General features: G+C 39.2%; 1 long non-coding RNA gene across 1 annotated transcript in view; it reads right to left on the reverse strand.

The window, feature by feature from the left end:
• Positions 1-19,194, reverse strand: part of LOC134298096 (uncharacterized) — a 97,877-nt gene that overhangs the window by 14,058 nt on the left and 64,625 nt on the right. The window contains exon 2 of the long non-coding RNA XR_010005070.1: positions 18,239-18,349. This is a non-coding gene — a long non-coding RNA (uncharacterized LOC134298096). The remainder of the gene's footprint in view (positions 1-18,238; positions 18,350-19,194) is intronic.

Consider the following 19,194-nt stretch of genomic DNA (forward strand, 5'->3'; position numbering starts at 1 on the left):
GCTTGTAAGTATGACTGGGGTGGGAAGCAGGAGAAAATGTAAATTTAAATAGTATTCACATTTAACCTTTCTTTAACTGAGATTAGCAAAAAAATTAGATGGGTTCACAAACATCCTAGCACAAATTAACCATTTTACATGTACAACGTGATGCAATTTCAAACAGGTAAAAACATTGAACAAAATTGTTTTCTAGTTCTAATAAAATATTTAATCTGCATCTCTGGAGGAAATCAGACCATGCTTTTTCTTTTCAATTGCTGCTGTTTTCTGATCTATCAATCCTTTAGGATTGATAAGGTTTCCCATTACTGCAGAAAAAGATCCTTCATAATAAGTGTCAGGGTTTCTATGCAGTCATAAAACTCCTGTTCTTGCAGAAGTGACTCTGTTAGTTCTGGTTAAGGAACCAGATCTCCAAAAACACAGTTGTAGTGGTCTTTCACTCGAACAACAAAATACACAGAGATTTTTGTTCTTTCCCAAATAAGCAGGAAGGCTTTTCTTTCTCCTGTGTTGCAGCAGTATACACAAAGCATATACAAAATATACAAACTTTACAGTTTCTTCTTCCTCACTACTTACAGCAGCAATTGTCCAAACTACCATCTATCCCTTAACAAACATCATAAAATTTACACAGTATAACTACAACCTATATACTACTCCCATTGCATTACCCACCACAGCTTATTTACAGTGGCTTAACTTTTTTACAGGTAGTTAGGCCAGAGGTATTAACTCTCATATTACTTAGAAAATGCCTGGTAATTTCCAAATCCTGACAATAAGAACCAACATTATAGTTATTTTTAAAAGGACTTCTGGTCCAGCATTATTTAGAACATCAGCAAACATATACAACACTGGTGGTTAACTGTGGTCCTCCATATGATGCTGGACTGCAACTAGCATGTTCTCTCATCACTGAAGAAAAGATTTTAAGTTCATTTCATGCAATGCATAATATATATCTATCATGTTTATAAAAATGCATTCTTTGATTCCTAAAGTTACTGGTAATTTCTTATGCAGACAAGGAAGGGAGAAAATAGTGTGAATTATAAGGCTGGGGATGAGGTGCTGCTATGGTTACAGGAGAAACATACTGGGGTCATAAAGAGCAAATGGCAACTGAAGAAAGCATGCTTTCAAATTAACAAATGGCATGTCACCAATTTCTCCCAAAATGCCTATAAATGAAGCCTATAATTCTTAGATGTACTGACTGTAGTTTAGCACTCTCGCTGTCTCTTGAATACCTCAGTAGAATTGCAACCTCATTACATTCAGCTGAAAAGACATCATTCCTTACATTATCTGCAGAGCTAACACAATTACCACTTATGCTCTGCCTCTATTTAGATTCTAAAAAGTAATGGCTAGATATGTGTTACAGCTGTTTATATGGCTTTCCCACCGATCTGAGTAGAAATTACTTCTTTTTGGTCTCAGGAAATGTCTGTTGGCTTCATCTAATTCTACCGTTTTTGCAGGCTCTCTGTCCTTGGTTCTGAAAAAGAAGCAGGGACAAGGGCCTAAAGCATGACAGAATGCTTTTATTATCAATGGAATAGCTAGAGAATATCGTGTTCATTCTCTTATTGACAGAACATCTTCATTATTCTATAAGTTAGGAAATAGCGGTATATTGTGAAAATGACCATATAAATATAGTTTTGAATAAATGTTAGGAATGTTCATACTGAATACAATGGTTGGCTTAAAGTTGCATTTTTTAGTTTCTGTTGTAAACTCCGTGACAAGTCAGACTTTCTTTGCCTCTGCTATCTAAACATATTACAAAGGGCAAAAAGCTTAACATGGCTTTGTCAGAAGCTGTTAAGGTCAAATATGCAAGTAACTGAGTCAAATCTGTATGTCTTCTGCTATAATACCTAAAGGGAGAACGTGTGCATCTGTATATATTCATATATTCTTTACATGGGCCAATTGAGCCTTTGTAAACATCTACTTGCAGCACTCATTTATTCTGTGACATCCATAATGATCCTCAGACTGATGTGCATCACACGAGTGATTTAGTTTTGATTGAGGACTATCCCTTTCAGTAGCATAGAAGTTACTGTTTTAAATTTTGTTCCCATAAACTATCAAACTGTGTTATAAATAAGTAAAGTTGGCCTTGTCTTTCAGACTTACACACATTTCCCTCTTAAATAATCAGAATGCTGACCTAAATCCAAATATTGGTCACAATTAGAGTTGACCTATTGAAGCAATGAGGCATCATAAGTGTTGACTTAACAAGTATGTAGTGGAATTAGCACAATTGGGCCAAACAATTTGGGTTGCTGAATTTAACATTTGAATTTGCATTTTAAATGTGTGTTTTTGTCATTTGCGTTATCATTATTTATTTCACCCATTCATCATCCTGATACCAAACATTTCACTAACATGTTTATTTTGGCATAATCTTTCATCAACTGCACTCCATTTTATCAGATGCATAAATTGTATCCTGGCTAAAGGGTTGCAAAGCCTGTGTTGTAATAAATATGTTAGTTTTAGAGTTTGTTATGAAATAATGTGTTGGTATTTAAGTATGAGTCCAAATGGTGCCTCTGGTAAAATCGAATTAATTTGAGACAAAGCAGGAAAACCCTGCTTTGTCCCGAATTACATTTGTTGCCTGGTAAGACCCGGATGTTGTAAGATCCAGGTCTTTCCAGATATGGGTCCAGTATGGATTGGGCCCATCACGCGAGCACTGGGCCCAATCCACCACCACCCAATCCCCCCCCCAAAAAAAAGAACTCATAAAAATTAAAACAATGTACATGGCTGCCACCAAAGTAGTTCTGACATGCGAGGAGATAGGTGAATAAGGAAAAAATTGCTCATTGCCCCCCCCCCCCCCCAGTCATTTTTATGAGTCAGGAGGACTCCAGAAGTACTTTAATGGTGTTCAGGGAAGTTGTTTTAATTTTACAGGCTTTTTTTGGAGGCGGGACTTCTGGTTATCTGGGTGCCCTCCTGGAAGGTACTAGGAGGGCATCTAGACACCCCTCTGGGAAAGCGTGAGTTTGGGGAGGAGGTGTGGGTACTTAAACGCATGCCTAAGTGGCTTTCTTAAACCAACTTCAGCATGCATTTAAGTGAAGTCTAGAAGTGCCCTAAGAAGCATTATACAGTAGAGTCTCACTTATCCAACATAAACGGGCCGGCAGAATGTTGGATAAGCAAATATGTTGGATAATAAGGAGAGATTAAGGAAAACCCTATTAAACATCAAATTAGGTTATGATTTTACAAATTAAACACCAAAACATCATGTTACACAACAAATTTGACAGAAAAAGTAGTTCATTACCCAGTAATGCTATGCAGAAATTACTTTATTTACGAATTTATCACCCAAATATCATGATGTATTGAAAACATTGACTACAAAAATGCGTTGGATAATCCAGAACGTTGGATAAGCGAATGTTGGATAAGTGAGACTCTACTGTAATGCCATTCTGCATTTTCTTCATTTGCCAAACACAGGCATAAGTTTCAGCTGTTTTTTAAAAATAGAGTTGATTCAAACAATCATTCAAAAGAATACTTTGATCTAAAGAGAAAAAAAGGAACGTGCCTTTCATGACAGGTACTGGGGAGTTCAGGTAATGGACCCTGTAATACAACTAAATGTATCTTTCATTCTGAGCATTTGTCATGCAAAATGCGCTCTCAAATGATTCATGGAATTTAAGCATAAATAATAACACAGAAAGAACATCAACAACTTGCAGCCAAGGCAGAAAAGGCATATTTTAAGAAGAGACTATGAAAAGAAATGGGAACTCAATGAGGCAGAAAGTTACAAGAAAGGCTTGATCTGGATCAACAGTTTAGTATTGACCTTTCTTACTATTAGTCATATGTGAAAAAATATCACCAGCACCTTTGACATATGCAGTTTTGTTTTGGATTTCCAGAAGCCAATAAAGAAAATGGAAATTTAAATTCCAGAGGATTTTAAACCTTACTTGGAGGGTAGGGTTTGCAGATAATTTTCAGGTGAATATCCAGTCTTAATTAGTAATAAGGATATATTTTAGATATATAAATTAGTGACCTGCAAATTAAATTAATTACCTGCTAAAGCACTTCTAGTCTAGTATGGTGTAATGATTTGAGTGATGGACTATGATTCTATAGATCAGGCTTGAATCCCTGCTCAGCCACAGAACATCCCTAGGTTATTTTGTGCAAAGCCAAAATTCATCTGAACAAATCATGTCAGGAAATATACACAATCCATTCATTTTTGAATCCCCATCACTCAGAAACTCGAAGGCATATAGCAACAATGATGCTACACCAATGTTTGTACATTGGCCTAAACCTAAAACAGCAGATTTTTGTTGAAGGAACCTGTCCTTCCTTTCTAGGGGGTGTTTGAATATTTTACAATAGCCAGAATGTCTATGCTTTTGAACAAAGGTGAATGATAACATAGCAGAAAGGTTAGATTTTGAACTATACAGTAGTTTCCAGAATCCGTTTAGTTTGGCTAGTGGTCACGTTGTCTGTGGGATTTAGAGAAATGTCAAAAAAGATAACATTTCCTATTATTGAACATGAACCTAAGATCACAGAAAGTTGACTTTTTGAAATTAAGTTTATCTATTCCATGAGTGGGCAAACTTTTTTTATCTAGTCCGGGAGTAGGCTATTTCCCCTACATTCCAAATACAGTAGAGTCTCACTTATCCAAGCCTCGCTTATCCAAGTCTCTGGATAATCCAAGCCATTTTTGTAGTCAATGTTTTCAATATATCGTGATATTTTGGTGCTAAATTCGTAAATACAGTAATTACAACATAACATTACTGCATATTGAACTACTTTTTCTGTCAAATTTGTTGTATAACATGATGTTTTGGTGCTTAATTTGTAAATTCATAACCTAATTTGATGTTTAATAGGCTTTTCCTTAATCCCTCCTTATTATCCAAGATATTCTCTTATCCAAGCTTCTGCCAGCCCGTTTAGCTTGGATAAGTGAGACTCTACTGTATAATCGTAATTCATGAATGGGTTACTGCAGGACAATGGCACATGCTCTTGCTGTGAGTTCTGATGGTTCCGTGTCTCACAATTGATATAATTCATAATTTGGGGTCTGATTTCTCGATAACAGTAGAATGAATTCCAAAATGGATTTACTGCACTTGCTGTATTCTCTAGGCCAGAGTGGGCAAAGTGCAGGTGGTAGGCCATGTGTGAACCACAAGGCAGTTTGTAATAATTTACCCTCTGGGATCCAAAGAATCTGAGTCAGAGGAGTTGGGTTTCATTGTGGTTCTGGTTCCATATGATGGCTTTCTACTGGCATCTGAGGAACTGGTTGTTGTAGCAGCTGAAAGATTCTCTCCACAGCAGGACTTGAAAAAAAAAAAGTGGAGAATCACCCCCCATTCTTTGGAGTCAAATGAAATAAAAAGGAACAGCTTTACAAAAGTCAATGAAATCATCCATACTGTGAAATTATAACAATTTGATATCATTTTAACAGACATCGCTCCATCCTAAGGAATCCTGGGATGTGTTGTAAATGGCTACTCTGATGGGTAATGGTAAATATCTCACAAAATTGCGAATTCCAGGATTGCAATCCATGGCTGTAAAAATGATATCAATTCAATCCAATTCTGCAGTATAGATACAGCCAGTGTCTGTTAAACTGACTACGTAAGCACCTGGTATCTATAAGTCTAATCTCCTTGACTTTAAATGTTATCAGTGCTAGTATGTTTCATGGGACACTTGACTTCTGAGCAGACTGCAGGTCATGCACAGGTAACACAAGAATTCATGTAAAACATAGAGAGGTATGGGCAAGGTCTCAATGAGTTCAGAAGTGATGAAACAAAACCAAGAGTACAGGTAACAAAAGTTCCTTGCTTGTGGAGCTTTTGTTACTTGTACTCTTGGTTTTGTTGAATCACTTCTGAACTGGTTGAGACCTTGCCCACACCCCTCTACATTTTACACAGATTATTGTATTACCTGTGCATGACCTGGACTGGATTGATTTACCTGTAGCTGCTTTCTCTATGATAATCTCTCTTACTGGACACTTTCTGCTTGCAGGCATAGGATACCATTTTTGTGCCCTCAAGGTAATTTTTGTGTCTTCAAGATATTAGTAAGTCTAACATTTAGGCCTTAGCTCCTGGACCTCTATACTAGGAATGCCCAAGTGAACAAAATTCACTTGAATGAGTAAGTTTGTAGCTTTAGATCCCATTTTAATAGTTTTTCCATCACAAACACAATGTTTCATTTTCATTTTTACTTATTTAGAAATATGAGAACTCGCCATGCCACACTCATGGCCAGTCTAACAAAAGCAAACTAGTTCTTGGAGTGTTCAAGAGAGAGAAGAGTCCATCAGGACATAGATTTCATTATCAAGCATTTGAAAACCTTTTACAGACGCTTTAAGGAGGCAGTGCTGCTGTTCTGGCTTTTTTCTGAAACAATTATGGAAGAAACAGGCTGCCTGCTGCCAGTGCTTGTTTGGAATTGTTTTGCCAGTGATGTACTGATCTGATTTGTTCAAAATCTCTTTGTTCTCAATCTTTATTTTACTCCATCATTCAGTGGGGTGCTGGTTTATCCCCTTGCAAGCAGGGTAATTTCCTGTGAGCAAGCTATATTTTGTGTTCTGCTCACAAATGCATGTTTTCTTGTAATGAGCATTCTCGACTACCACTCAGTAACTGATTTTCGATTGAGGAGAAACAAGCCATAAAAGAAACGTTCAGTAGACCTTATCTTGTTAGAGAATGGAGAACAGCTTGCTTAACTTGCACATGTAGAGATCCTAGTACTAGAAAATGGAGACCATTTTGTTATGCTCATTGAAGAGGTTGTGCGTTTTAACTAGTGATTATCAGTCCATGTAACCTTGAAATATTTTTTTTTTTCATATCACTCAAGAGTTATAATTTAGAACTATCTGTCAGACAGGGCTCATGATAGAGGAAGACTGTGCCTTGGTTCTCTTTGTTCACATTCCTCAGATTGATGCTTTTGTAAGAGTTCAGCTTTCTAGTCCACATATTTGACTGTTTGTGAGGTAAAGAAGGCATCTTCCGCATGAAGCAAATAGATAGCCATGTCATTTTATGTCGCCCTTCAAATGCTAGACCACAACTCTTGTGTTCCCCATCATTAGATATCATAACTAGAGCTGATGGAAGCTGTAATACAGTAACATCTGGAAGATGGAAGCTTGTTTTATTTAGTCAGGATAATAGGGTTTGAATTTAGATATAAGGCTTATACTAGCTGTCCCCGGCCATGCGTTGCTGTGGTGAAGTCTGGTAGTATGGGAAATAAAGTATTGAGGAACTGGTGGTAGTTAAGGTAAAGTTTTCCCGTGACATTAACTCCAGTCGTGTCTGACTCTGGGGATTGGTGCTCATCTCCATTTCTAAGCCGAAGAGCTGGCGTTGTCCGTAGACTCCTCCAAGGTCATGTGGCATGACTGCATGGAGCGCCATTACCTTCCCACTGGAGCAGTACCTATTCATCTACTCTCATTTGTATGTTTTTGAAGTTTAGGGTTGGCAGAAGCTGGGGCTAACAGTGGGGCTCTCTCCGCTCCCCCAACTCAAACCTGCGACCTTTCGGTCCAGAAGTTCAGCAGCTCAGTGCTTTAACACGCTGAGCCATCAGGGGATATTCTTTCCTAAAGCTTGTGAATATACAATATTTCTGATTGTTTTTCTTTTGTCGGTTGGAGGCAAGTATGAATGCTGCAATTAGGCAAAACGATTAGCATGTAATGGCCTTGCAGCTTTAAAGCCTGGCTGCTTCCTCCCTGAGTGAATTTTTTGTTCAGAGGTGTTAGCTGGCCCTGATCGTTTCCTGTCTGGAATTTCCTTGTTTTCAGAGTGGTGTTCTTTGCAATATTTTATGTGTTTCTACTGTCTGTGGCCCTCAGAAAACAGAGGATTTGCCAGACTTTGGTGATGGGAATACTTTGTTGGGGGGTGTTAGCTGGCCCTGATTGTTTCCTGTGTGGAATTCCCCTGTTTTCAGAGTGTTGTTCTTTATTTAGTGTTCTGATTTTAGAGATTGTATTGTTCTGTTTTATTATATCACAGTAATTTTATATATTCTGATTTAGTGTTTTTGAATACTTGGAGCCAGATTGTATTCATTTTCACGATTCACAGCAACATATAACAATAATAATAATAATAATAATAATAATAATAATAATAATAATAATGACTTTGGTAATACACACTGCTTCACTCCCTTCTCAGCTTCCTTTCTGGAAGAATCCTTTCTTGGGAGGTGTTAGCTGGCCCTGATTGTTTCCTTTCTGGAATTCTCAATTTCCCTGCTTTCAGAGTGTTGCTCTTTGTTTACTGTCTTGGTTTTAGAGATTATATTGTTCTGTATTATTCTACCGCAGTAATGATTTCATATTACAGTAGAATCTCACTTATACAACTTTCACTTATCTAATGTTCTGGAGTATCCAACGCAGTCTGCCTTTTCATAAGCAATGTTTTTGTAGTCAGTGTTTTAAATTCATTGTGATATTTTGGTGGTAAATTTGTAAATACAGTAATTACTACTTAGCATTACTGCTCATTGAACTACTTTTTCTGTCAAATTTGTTGTATAACATGATGTTTTGGTGCTTAATTTTCCTGAATCCCTTCTTATTATAATATATTTTATTATTCTTATTAATATCTATCCTCCAGAATACCCCACTCCCTTATGACCCTGTTCGCTGTGGTTTTTATTTTTATGTCTTTCTCACCCCGAGTTTTAACTTAATGTTCATGTGGTCTGCCCTTGTTTTTATTGTCTCCTTGTTTTATTTTGTAATGGATATTATTTACTGTATTGTTTATTGTATTGTGTTCTGCTGTTCTTTTATATGCTGTTTACATTGTATTGTTTTGGGCGTGGCCCCATGTAAGCCGCCCCGAGTCCCCGTTGGGGAGATGGTGGTGGGGTATAAATGGAGTTTTTTTTAAAATAATAATAATAATAATAATAATAATAATAATTATTATTATTATTATTATTATTATTATTATTATTATTATTATTATCCAACATATTCACTTATCTAACATTCTGCCGGTCTGTTTATGTTGGATAAGTGAGACTGAACTGTATATTTATAATGTTATATTATCTGCTTAGAACTGGATTATATGAGGCCCCTTCTACACAGCTGGATAAAATGCACATTGAAGTGGATTATATGGCAGTGTGGAGTCAAGATAATCCAGTTCAAAGCAGATAATATATGATTCTAAATGGGTTATATAGCTGTGTGGAAGGGCCTTGAGTCTACACTGACACATAATCCAGTTAAAATCTGATAATCTGTATTTTATAGGCAGTGTGGAAGAGGCCTAAATGAGGCCTAACTCTGCCTGTCCCCTGGGCTGAGTGGGTTGCTAGGAGACCAAGTGGGTGGAGCTTAGCCTTCTAACTGGCAGAAATTGGCTAAAAAAAATATTCCTCTCCCTCTAATTAGGACTTTATTTTTCTTTTCTTTTTGTTGTCAGAATCTAGGGGCAAGGATGGTGGATTGTGCTGCCAAATTTCTAGGTTCTGGGGTTTGTACTTTTGTTTAGTGGCAGGGGGGAACACCATTACATATATATATATATATATATATATATATATATATATATATGTAATGAACGGCTGATAATAGAAAAAATACTGTTGGGTCACAATTTCCATTATCAGCCGTCTGTATGGTGGTTAATAAAAAGTGATTGCAGCTATTGTTTAGTAACCTCTGGGGACCCAAACTGGGTAAAAACAAAAGGGCACTAACCTCTATGTAAAATATATATATAGTTGGCCTTCCCTATCCATGAAGTCTTCATCCATGGATTAAATGTCCATTTGAAGGAAACCATGAGGCTGTGTTTCTAAAGTATAGTTAGTGATTTTTTTTTACTATAACAAGACTAACAAATTTCGTTATTTTGTTATAGTAATTGCACATGATTACTATAATTGGGGAAACTTCAGGGGCTTCTTTCTCCATCATTTTTAAAGCCATTGGAGTGAAACAGTGCAATAGTAGAACACATTTAGTAATATTAGCTCACCAAATTTCAGAATGTTTCACATATCCATGGATTTTTGGGGAATATTCAAAGTTTTTATAAACAACTTTTTTTTTTAAAAAAAAAACTACAATAGCTATCTGCTTGAATTTTCTATACAATGCACAAGATAACCAGGGCATCAATCCCCAGAAGTTTCATAAAGATTCACTTCTTCTTCTTCTTCTTCTTCTTCTTCTTCTTCTTCTTCTTCTTCTTCTTCTTTCACACAGTCGTTTCCAACTCTTTGTGACCTCGTGGACCAGTCCACGCCAGAGCTTCCTGTCAGCCATCGCCGCCCCAGTTCCCTCAAGGTCAAGCCAGTCACTTCAAGGATATCATCCATCCATCTTGGCCTTGGTTGGCCTCTTCCTTTTTCCTTCCATTTCCCCCAGCATCATGATCTTTTCCAAGCTTTCCTGTCTTCTCACGATGTGGCCAAAGTACTTCATCTTTGCCGCTAATATCCTTCCCTCCAGTGAGCAGCCATTGGGCATTATTTCCTGAAGGATAGACTGGTTGGGTCTTCTTGCGGTCCAAGGCACTCTCAGGATTTTCCTCCAACACTAAAGCTCAAAAGCATTTATCTTCCTTCACATCTACAGATTTATGGGGATTTAAAAAATTTAGATAAAAACAATTCCCCCCCCCCCAAAAAAAGCAAGAACTGCAATCCCCTTGAATGTCTGTCTGTCTTTATGATACACAACCACATAACTTCAACTTAGCACAGATTTATGTTATTATTTGCTTACTTTAGTTCTCTTTGCAGATTCAATAATTTTATTTATTTATTTATTTATTATTAGACTGACTCTAAATAGCTGAAGCCATTGAGGCTTTCAGATGCTGAGCACTGCATTCTGAGAAATAGAATAGTTTAGAGCAGGGCCTTTTGCATTCTCTGCCACAAGGGGCCTTCCCTTCCCAAACTACATTTCTAAGAATGCTGTGTTCTCAGTCTTCATCCCAAGTTTGATAGTCCCACCCACAATGCCTTCCTTATGACGACTGAGCCAAAGAAAAACAGGGTTGGTTTTTTAAACACTTTATGTTCTCTTGGCTTTACCAAAATTGCTTAATACTTATGCTGAAAATTAAACTGACCTTGGGAAGTATCTAAATGTTACAGAATCTTAACAAAAATGATCGGTGAGTGTTTCAGTTCTTAAATTCTCCACCCAGACACACACCTTTCCTGCATGTTTCTAATATTGATTTGTATGCACAAATCTAAAAAAATTGATCTGAAAAATGAATTAAAAATGAACATTTGCACACCCCTACTCAGGGACCTTCCAGACAGGCCTTATAGCCCAGGATCTGATCCCAGATTATCTGGCAGTGCGGACTCATATAATTCAGTTTAAGGCAGAAAACCTGGGATTATATCATAGGACATAGGGCCTGTCTGGAAAGCCGCCAAACACAGACCTGTCAGTTCTGGTACATTGTCCCCCATTGTCCTATCCCCTTCATTTCTAGCAAATTTTAGGAATCTGCAAGATAGATGGGGACATCTTGCAGAAGGTGACTTTTAAAAAATGTACTCTCTGAGATGCGCTGGACCTCATATGCACTCAAGTGGATATCTAAATGTACACACAAGCATATTTCTTCCTGTCTCTCCTCACCTGACTGTAAATTATTCTTGATCTTTGAGATCACCCACAAAGGTTTCTTCTCTCACTGTACTGGTGGATTATGATATGATGAATATAATGTACAACTTTTTTGCTGAACAAATACTGAAATGCAAAGACTCCGATCAACGCCAACACTGGCCAATTTCAAACATTTTCAAACATTCATTTTCATCCATATTATGGTGAGTAACAAGGAACATAAAACTCTGTTGTTACAACAGCTCCTTTGGCTACTGATCTGTTTCTAGGCATGATTACAAGTGCTCTTTATGACATATAAAACCCAATACAGCCCAATGTCCAGGTTATCTGAATGCAAAAATGAGTATGCATGCACTTTCCGAAAAAACTTTGCAGACTAATGCTGAATTGGAACAGAAAGACTTATGACTGAATGCCTTCAAAACGGATTTTGACAGGAAATAGTCTGATTTATCCATCTCTAGCAGAAAACATTCCAGAAGTGCCTTAGGAGCCTTAACATTTGAAATATAATCCAAACAGATATGCATGCCGCATCCGTCAGCATGCTCACCTGAATTTTCCTTGAAGGTGTCTCTCAGTAGAGATTTGAGAGTTGCCTTAAATGAACATTGCCATGTCGTTACTCCTTTTTTTTTTTTGGCAGGGTCTGTGCGTCTCTTCAAAGTACCCTAAAACTCATGGGAATTTAAGAAGCAGTTTTTTGCTGGGTAGGGGAGACTCCAAGAGAGATAGCTGCTTAGTAGGCTTCTTCTAAAATTATATGTGAGAAAATTCCATGTCTGTATCTCTGGTGGCTTTCAGACTTTTACTGTCACATCTCCTATAGGAACCCGATGCATACAAGATGCTGGGTGAGGCATACCATTTGTTGCAACCCCAGTAAAACTGTTCTGTTTTTAATTAACAGTAAAATTTCCTTCTGTTGCTTGTTTATTTTTCTGCCTGTGGAATCAAAATGGGCAATTCCAGCAGAGGTAAATAAAACGACTTAATAGCAAGCTGTAAGGTACAGATTTACGGTAATGCTCTGTGAAGGAAACATTTGTATCATATACTAGTTAGACGTTTCTGGCTGGTATTGCAATTATTCCCAAATAAACTGCTTTGGGGGCACTGAATACTGGCAATTCATATTAGGACTGCCTTCAAAGGGGTGACAAATGAGGAAGGACAGGGGCCAAGCATAGAAAGAAAAATGGAAATGCCCTTATTTGTTTCTCTTGCATGAAAACATCGCCTTCATGGGTTATTATAACAATGGATGAGGGAAGAGATGAAAATACTTCCTTCCGTGGCTGTACAGACTTATAGATGATAAATCACATAAGAGGGTGGTGCTGGAATTCCCTTGAATACTTATGTGGGGTTCTCAGACTTATTGGAGGGTGTAGCTCAATGACTATATTATAGGTGTTGACTTTTACTTCTCCTTTTCTGTGTCTGGTTTACACTTTAACACAGTTTAATTTTAAAGTCTCCTTTTTTTCACAAGGTGAAAGCTGAGCAGTAATGTAATGAAAAGTTGACAGGCATGGTTCTTTTTACCACCTTCTTTTAAAAAAATAACTCTTATGTTGTGGAGCTTAAATTGGTTTGACTGGCACTGAGCTGAATAATAAAATGAGCAAAAAGGAAGTCATCTCCTAAACCATGAATATTTTTTAAATTTTCTCCAAAGTGGCTTCAGTCACAGATTTTGTAATTCAGAGGGAGTGGGCCCTGCTGTTTGTCAGATCTCTATCACAGGAAGGTAAGAGTGTTACAAGAAGAGTTTGCAGTGATTACAGCCACCTGAATGTTGTTGGCAAATATGTCAGATAATGATATTGGGGGGGGGGGGGAGGTAGACAGAAGAGTGGGTTGTTGTTTTTCCAGTCTCCGACACCCACTCCCCTTATGTCCAAAATAGGTTTCGATTAATCCACACAATTTCACCAGGACACTGTTTCCTTCTATGAAGTCTAGAATGAGAACTATATGAGTTGCTGAAAGTCAACAGAGAAGTCTTATCTGTCTAGGGGTGCATCTATACTCCCCAAGCTATAACTCCCAGGATTCCATAGCATTGAGCCAAAGCAGTTCAAGTGGTGTCAAACTGTCTTCATTCTACAGTGTAGAAATGAAATGTGCCATCAAGCTGCCTGAGAGTCTGTGATAATGGTTGAGACCTTAACTTAGGGCATAGCTCTGCCTGTGCACGAATGTAAGTTCTGTTTTTTACTTTTGCCCAGCAGCTATCAAGCATCAAACTCCTTTCTCAGACACCTTTCAGTGCTTTGGCTTCTGAATATAATTCTGGCTGTGTGTTAAGAAAGGGAACCCCTCATCTGATCCTCACATGAATCTGGCATCCTTTTAAAAGCATCTCAATGTGAAAAATTGACATGAATAAGGAAATTCTCTATAACAAAGGAACTTCTTCAAAAAAAGGTGCATCTTCAGTGTAGAAGTAATGCAGTTGGACATCCCTTTAACTGCCCTAGTTCCATGCTATGAAATCCTGGGAACTGTGATTTTACAAGTCCTTAGTCAAAATCCTGGTGCCTCACTGAACTACAACTCCCAGGATTGGATAGCATTGAGCCATGGCAATTCAAGTGGTGTCAAACTGTGTTTATTCTACAGCATAGATGCATTCTAGAAAGATCCAGGTTCCTCCTTACCATGAAATGTGCCACCAACATGTTAATAAAGTCTTTAGCCTTCTCTGCCAAAGAGTGCTGGTGCTTCACCAAGCTACAAGCCCCAGGATCACATAGCATTTAGCCATGGCAATTAAAGTGATGTCAAATTGCATTCTTTCTACAGTGCAGATGCACTGAAGTATATCTGCTTGGACCTCCTGAAAGGTGTTGCATGGTACTTTGCTGTTATCTGTTATGTCACTTAAGATATCACAGCAGCATTAAGTTGATCACCCTTGTCTTAAAATGAACATTTTATATCATTGGCATTTCCTTTCTATATTGTTTCTCCACTGCAGGGCCACATATTTGTGGAGACAAAACCTACTCTAGGAGATATTCAATTGTCTCCCAATAAATTAATCAGTTTTTGACACATTCTGTGTTGGCCTTAATGGAGTCACATTATTCCAGCAATGGGTGCTGTCTACAAGATTGGACTGGAAAGGCCTTCCATCCTTTCTGTGTCCTTGGACAGACAATCTAAAGCGGTTCTATTTTAGAGCATACACATGCATATTTTTGCAGGGGTATTTGTGGTATGCCTTCCCAACACTTCTAGCACCAACAAAGGCTTTATTTAGATGCCAAGTAAAAACATGGTTATTCATTAAAGCCTAGAGGACTGATTCCAAAATATTTATGCACATGGTTTTAAATTCTTCCAGCCTCCTTAGCCTATTTTAACTTGTCAGCTTGTTTAATATCTTTTAGTCTATTTAAGTTGTTTTACTGCTTTACATTGGTTTTAATCTGTCAGTATTGACTTTATTTATATGCTGCCCTGAGATTTTCTGATATAGTGTGAGGTATAAATATTTTATTTATAAATAAATAGCTACCTTGTTGTGGTGATGCTTTCCACTAGCCCCCATGTTGTTCTTCTTCGATTCAGTATCATGGAGACATATAGCACAAAGGTGATTTAGATCAGAACATAGGCTCATTCACAATGGAATCTTGTCTGCGTAAATAATGACCTTGAAACACTAAAAAAGAAATGTCATAGTAGTGGCAGTGGTCACAATAGTAATACTTGTAGTATTATAAGGAAAGGAAACACTTCTAATTATGAAACCATTAGGAGGCAGTGGAGGCAAAGTTGCTTCCTTTCAGGAGCCTTCATCCCCCATTGTGGGTGATAAGGAGGAAGTGGAAACTATAATTCTCATCTACAATGTGGCTATAGCCCTGGCCTACTCTGTAACAATGCTTCCCTTAAATGCTTTCCTCATTATCTAATTGTTCTCCATTTTCCATGTTGTTTGCTACCTGGGTAGGATCCACCTGTTATGTTTTCAAGCATTTCAGAATAAAACTATCCCAAGCTGTCAACAGCCACGTAATGCCGGCCTGTTTCCATAGAAACATGCTCCACGGAGCCTGGAATATAGCAAGCAGCTCCCATTCCTGTAGAAACACCGGACTTTACTATAGGAGCCATGGGACATGTTGGCTATGACAGCTACTGACACAATTCCCTAAGGCAACTGCACTAACAGTTGCGTATAATGTGCTTAAAGCAAAAACACACCAGTTGCCATTTGAAACAGCAATGATTGCTATTGCTACTGCTTGAGCAAACAGTGGTCCAAAAGGATACAGATGGGGTTGGAGTTCAGTGGCTACATGCTGTTGCAATGAAATATACTCCCACTTCACTCCAGTGAGTGGTTACTATGAAATATGTGTAATGGCATAGATATTGTAGCAGATATTAAGAACCATGCATGTTCAGTGTCAATATAGTATACCTTGACCTCTGTCCAAACCACTATTAAGATGTCATTAAGGTTCAAATAAGGTATATATTAATCATACACTTCCCCTCTCTCCAATAGGCAAGGCTGAGAGCTCAATCTAGATATGTGCTTTAGAATTGGGAAATAAGCAGGCTTTAGGCCTTTATCCCCTGCTGCAATATACATGGCGACTGGACTTGGGGCCCCTGAGTACACAATGCTCAGCACCAGAAAGCTCCAATTAAGATAAGAGAGAGATTTGTCCATCTTAGCAGCAGCCAGAGTTCCAATAAATTATTGAATCTATGAAGAAGACTGACTGATACTTCAATACTGGTATTTACTTTTCATAGACAATTCCTCGTTGTTTGAGTATGATTGTCTTCCAGGTGTAGTGTCCTGGCAGTGGACACGTAGGTGACTGTGGAACCTTATTCTTGGGAAAATAAGTAATTGATTTGAAAAGTCTCTAAAGCAAGGGTCCTCAAACTTTTTAAGCAGAGGGCTGCTTCACGATCCTTCAGACTGTTGGGGGGTGGGGGTGGGATGGGATCAGGCCTGGCCCAACACAGGAAGCCAACCACACCCCCATGTTGCGCGCCATGTTCCCGGGGACACTATCAAGCCCCTGGGAGGCTCCTGCGCCCTGACCCCACGTCCCGCACCATGCGCCCTGGCCCCACCAACCACGCAGTACAAGAGGCGGGGCCAGGGCATGGAGCACGGGAGGCGGGGCCAGGTCTGGCCCCACCTCCCATGCTGCGCACCCTGGCCTGGCTGGCCTGCCCCAGCCAGGCTGCGGCGGGAGACTTTCCAGGCTGCGGCGAAGGCCCTGGGCCTTCGCTGTGGCCTGGAAGGACTTTCCTGCAGCGCCCTGGCCCCGCCTCCCGTGCAGCGTGAGAGGCGGGGCCAGGGCGTGCAGTGCGGGAGGCAGGGCCAAGGTGTGCAGTGCAGGAGGCAGAGCCAGGTCTGGCCGTGCCTCCCGCACCGTGCACCCTGGCCCAGCCAGCCTGGCCCAACCAGGCTGCAGTGGGAGTCCTTCCAGGCCTGGCTGGGCCTTCGCTACGGCCTGGAAGGACTCCCACTGCAGCCTGGCTGGGTCAGGCCGGCTGGGCCAGGGTGCGCGCCACAGGAGATGGGGCCAGAGGTGGCCCCGCCTCCCGCGCCGCATGTCCTGGCCCCGCCTCCTGTGCCACCTGCACAACGGTAGGCATGGCTGCTCAACACAGGAGGTGGGGTCAGGGCGCGTGGCACAGGAGGCGGGACCAGGTCTGGCCACACCTCTCACTTCATGCAGCCACGCCTCCTGCAGCGTGGGGGGGGCGCATTTTTTTTTTGTGTACCCTTTTTAATTACCTCAGGCCGGTTCTGGATGGGATTATAGTTTGAAAAAAACATGAACAAATTCCAATGCACACTGCACATATCTTATTTGTTGTGCAAAAAAACACCCACAAAAAACAATGTATTATTTAAAATGAAGAACAATTTTAACCAATATAAACTTACCAGTATTTCAATGGGAAGTGTGGGTCTGCTTTTGGCTGATGAAATAATCAAGTTAATTAGGATTGTTGTTGTTATTGCCTTCAAGTCACTTCAGAATGAGGCAACTTTAAGTCTAAAGTTTAGGGTGGGGGCTAGGTAAATGACCTTGGAGGGTGGCATCTATCCCATAGGCCTTTGTTTGGGGAACCCTGCTCTAAAGGAACAGACAAGGATAGGGTTGCTTCATGAGTAGAAATCGTATTTATTGTACAACAACACAAAACACCAGCGATAGGACTCAACTTGGCTCTAAAAGTGGTCTTGTTGGGTGGGTGGGTGGGGGGGGGGGGGGGGTTAAATACAACAAAAAGTTAATTTTGTCAGAAGTTGACAGTTCTGTAGAGTGTTCATTATATGCCATATCAGTAAGTATATGAAATGTCAGAGTGAAGAGAATTCATTTCCTGGTAACGAGCATGACAGACTATTGAATGAAATGGCGGAGAAAGACTGCAGGCAGCAAGGTGATGAGGCTGTAATCAGGATTTCACTCTCCTAGCATTTACCTGAAGAGGGTTTTCATTTTAGATCTTCAAAAGTCCAGTCCTCTTCTTCTAAAGCAATGCATTTGTTGCTCATTTTTTTCTTGCTGTAGCTGAAGAGTGCCTCGGTTGTTCCTGTTGGCAAGGGAAATTGGGTTCATTGCTTTAATTTCTTTTTATTTAAGTACAGAAATTGACTTTAAAGTTTTTCCACGTCTGCACATACCCTGTTTCCCTGAAAATAAGACATCCCCTGAAAATAAAACCTAGTAGAGATTTTGCTGAGTTGCTAAATATAAGGCCTCCCCCGAAAGTAAGACCTAGCAAAGTTTTTGTTTGGAAACATGCCCACCAAACAAAACACCAAAGCATGCAGGATCGGTAAATGTACATACCATAGATTGTTGTACATGGAAATAATGGTAGCAACAACAAAATCTTGATAAGATTCACAGTTTGGTTATGCTGGTTTGTAATGACAACTACTGTACAGTATATAATAAATGTTCATTTTTTTCAACAATAAATGTGAATTCTTCATGGAAAAGTAAGACATCCCCTGAAAATAAGACCTAACGCATCTTTGGGAGCAAAAATTAATATAAGACACTGTCTTATTTTCGGGGAAACACGGTATATTAAGTTAAGATTGGAAGAGCTCAGCTTTGGCTGAGGATTTCCACATGAAAATCCTCATTGTCAATAGGGAGTTTGAACATGGAAAAAAAAGGTCTTGTACGTTTTCTTTTGCAGGTGGAAAAGCAAGACTACCCCAGTGATAGGTGCAGAGTACAGTCTCTTCTTCCTTTTGTGTTCTTCTTCATTAATAACTTTCCCCATTTTGACCATACTCTGATGTTGAATGGCCACTTGCATCCCAATGGTCATATGTGAAAAATGGAACGCCATGAGTTTAGCTCTGCTTCAGTCTTTATTAAGTTTAGCAGACAATGAGTGAGATCATACATTGTCCAATGCAG

This window comes from Anolis carolinensis, chromosome 3 (genome assembly GCF_035594765.1).
Source record: "Anolis carolinensis isolate JA03-04 chromosome 3, rAnoCar3.1.pri, whole genome shotgun sequence".
Classification (NCBI taxonomy): domain Eukaryota; kingdom Metazoa; phylum Chordata; class Lepidosauria; order Squamata; family Dactyloidae; genus Anolis; species Anolis carolinensis.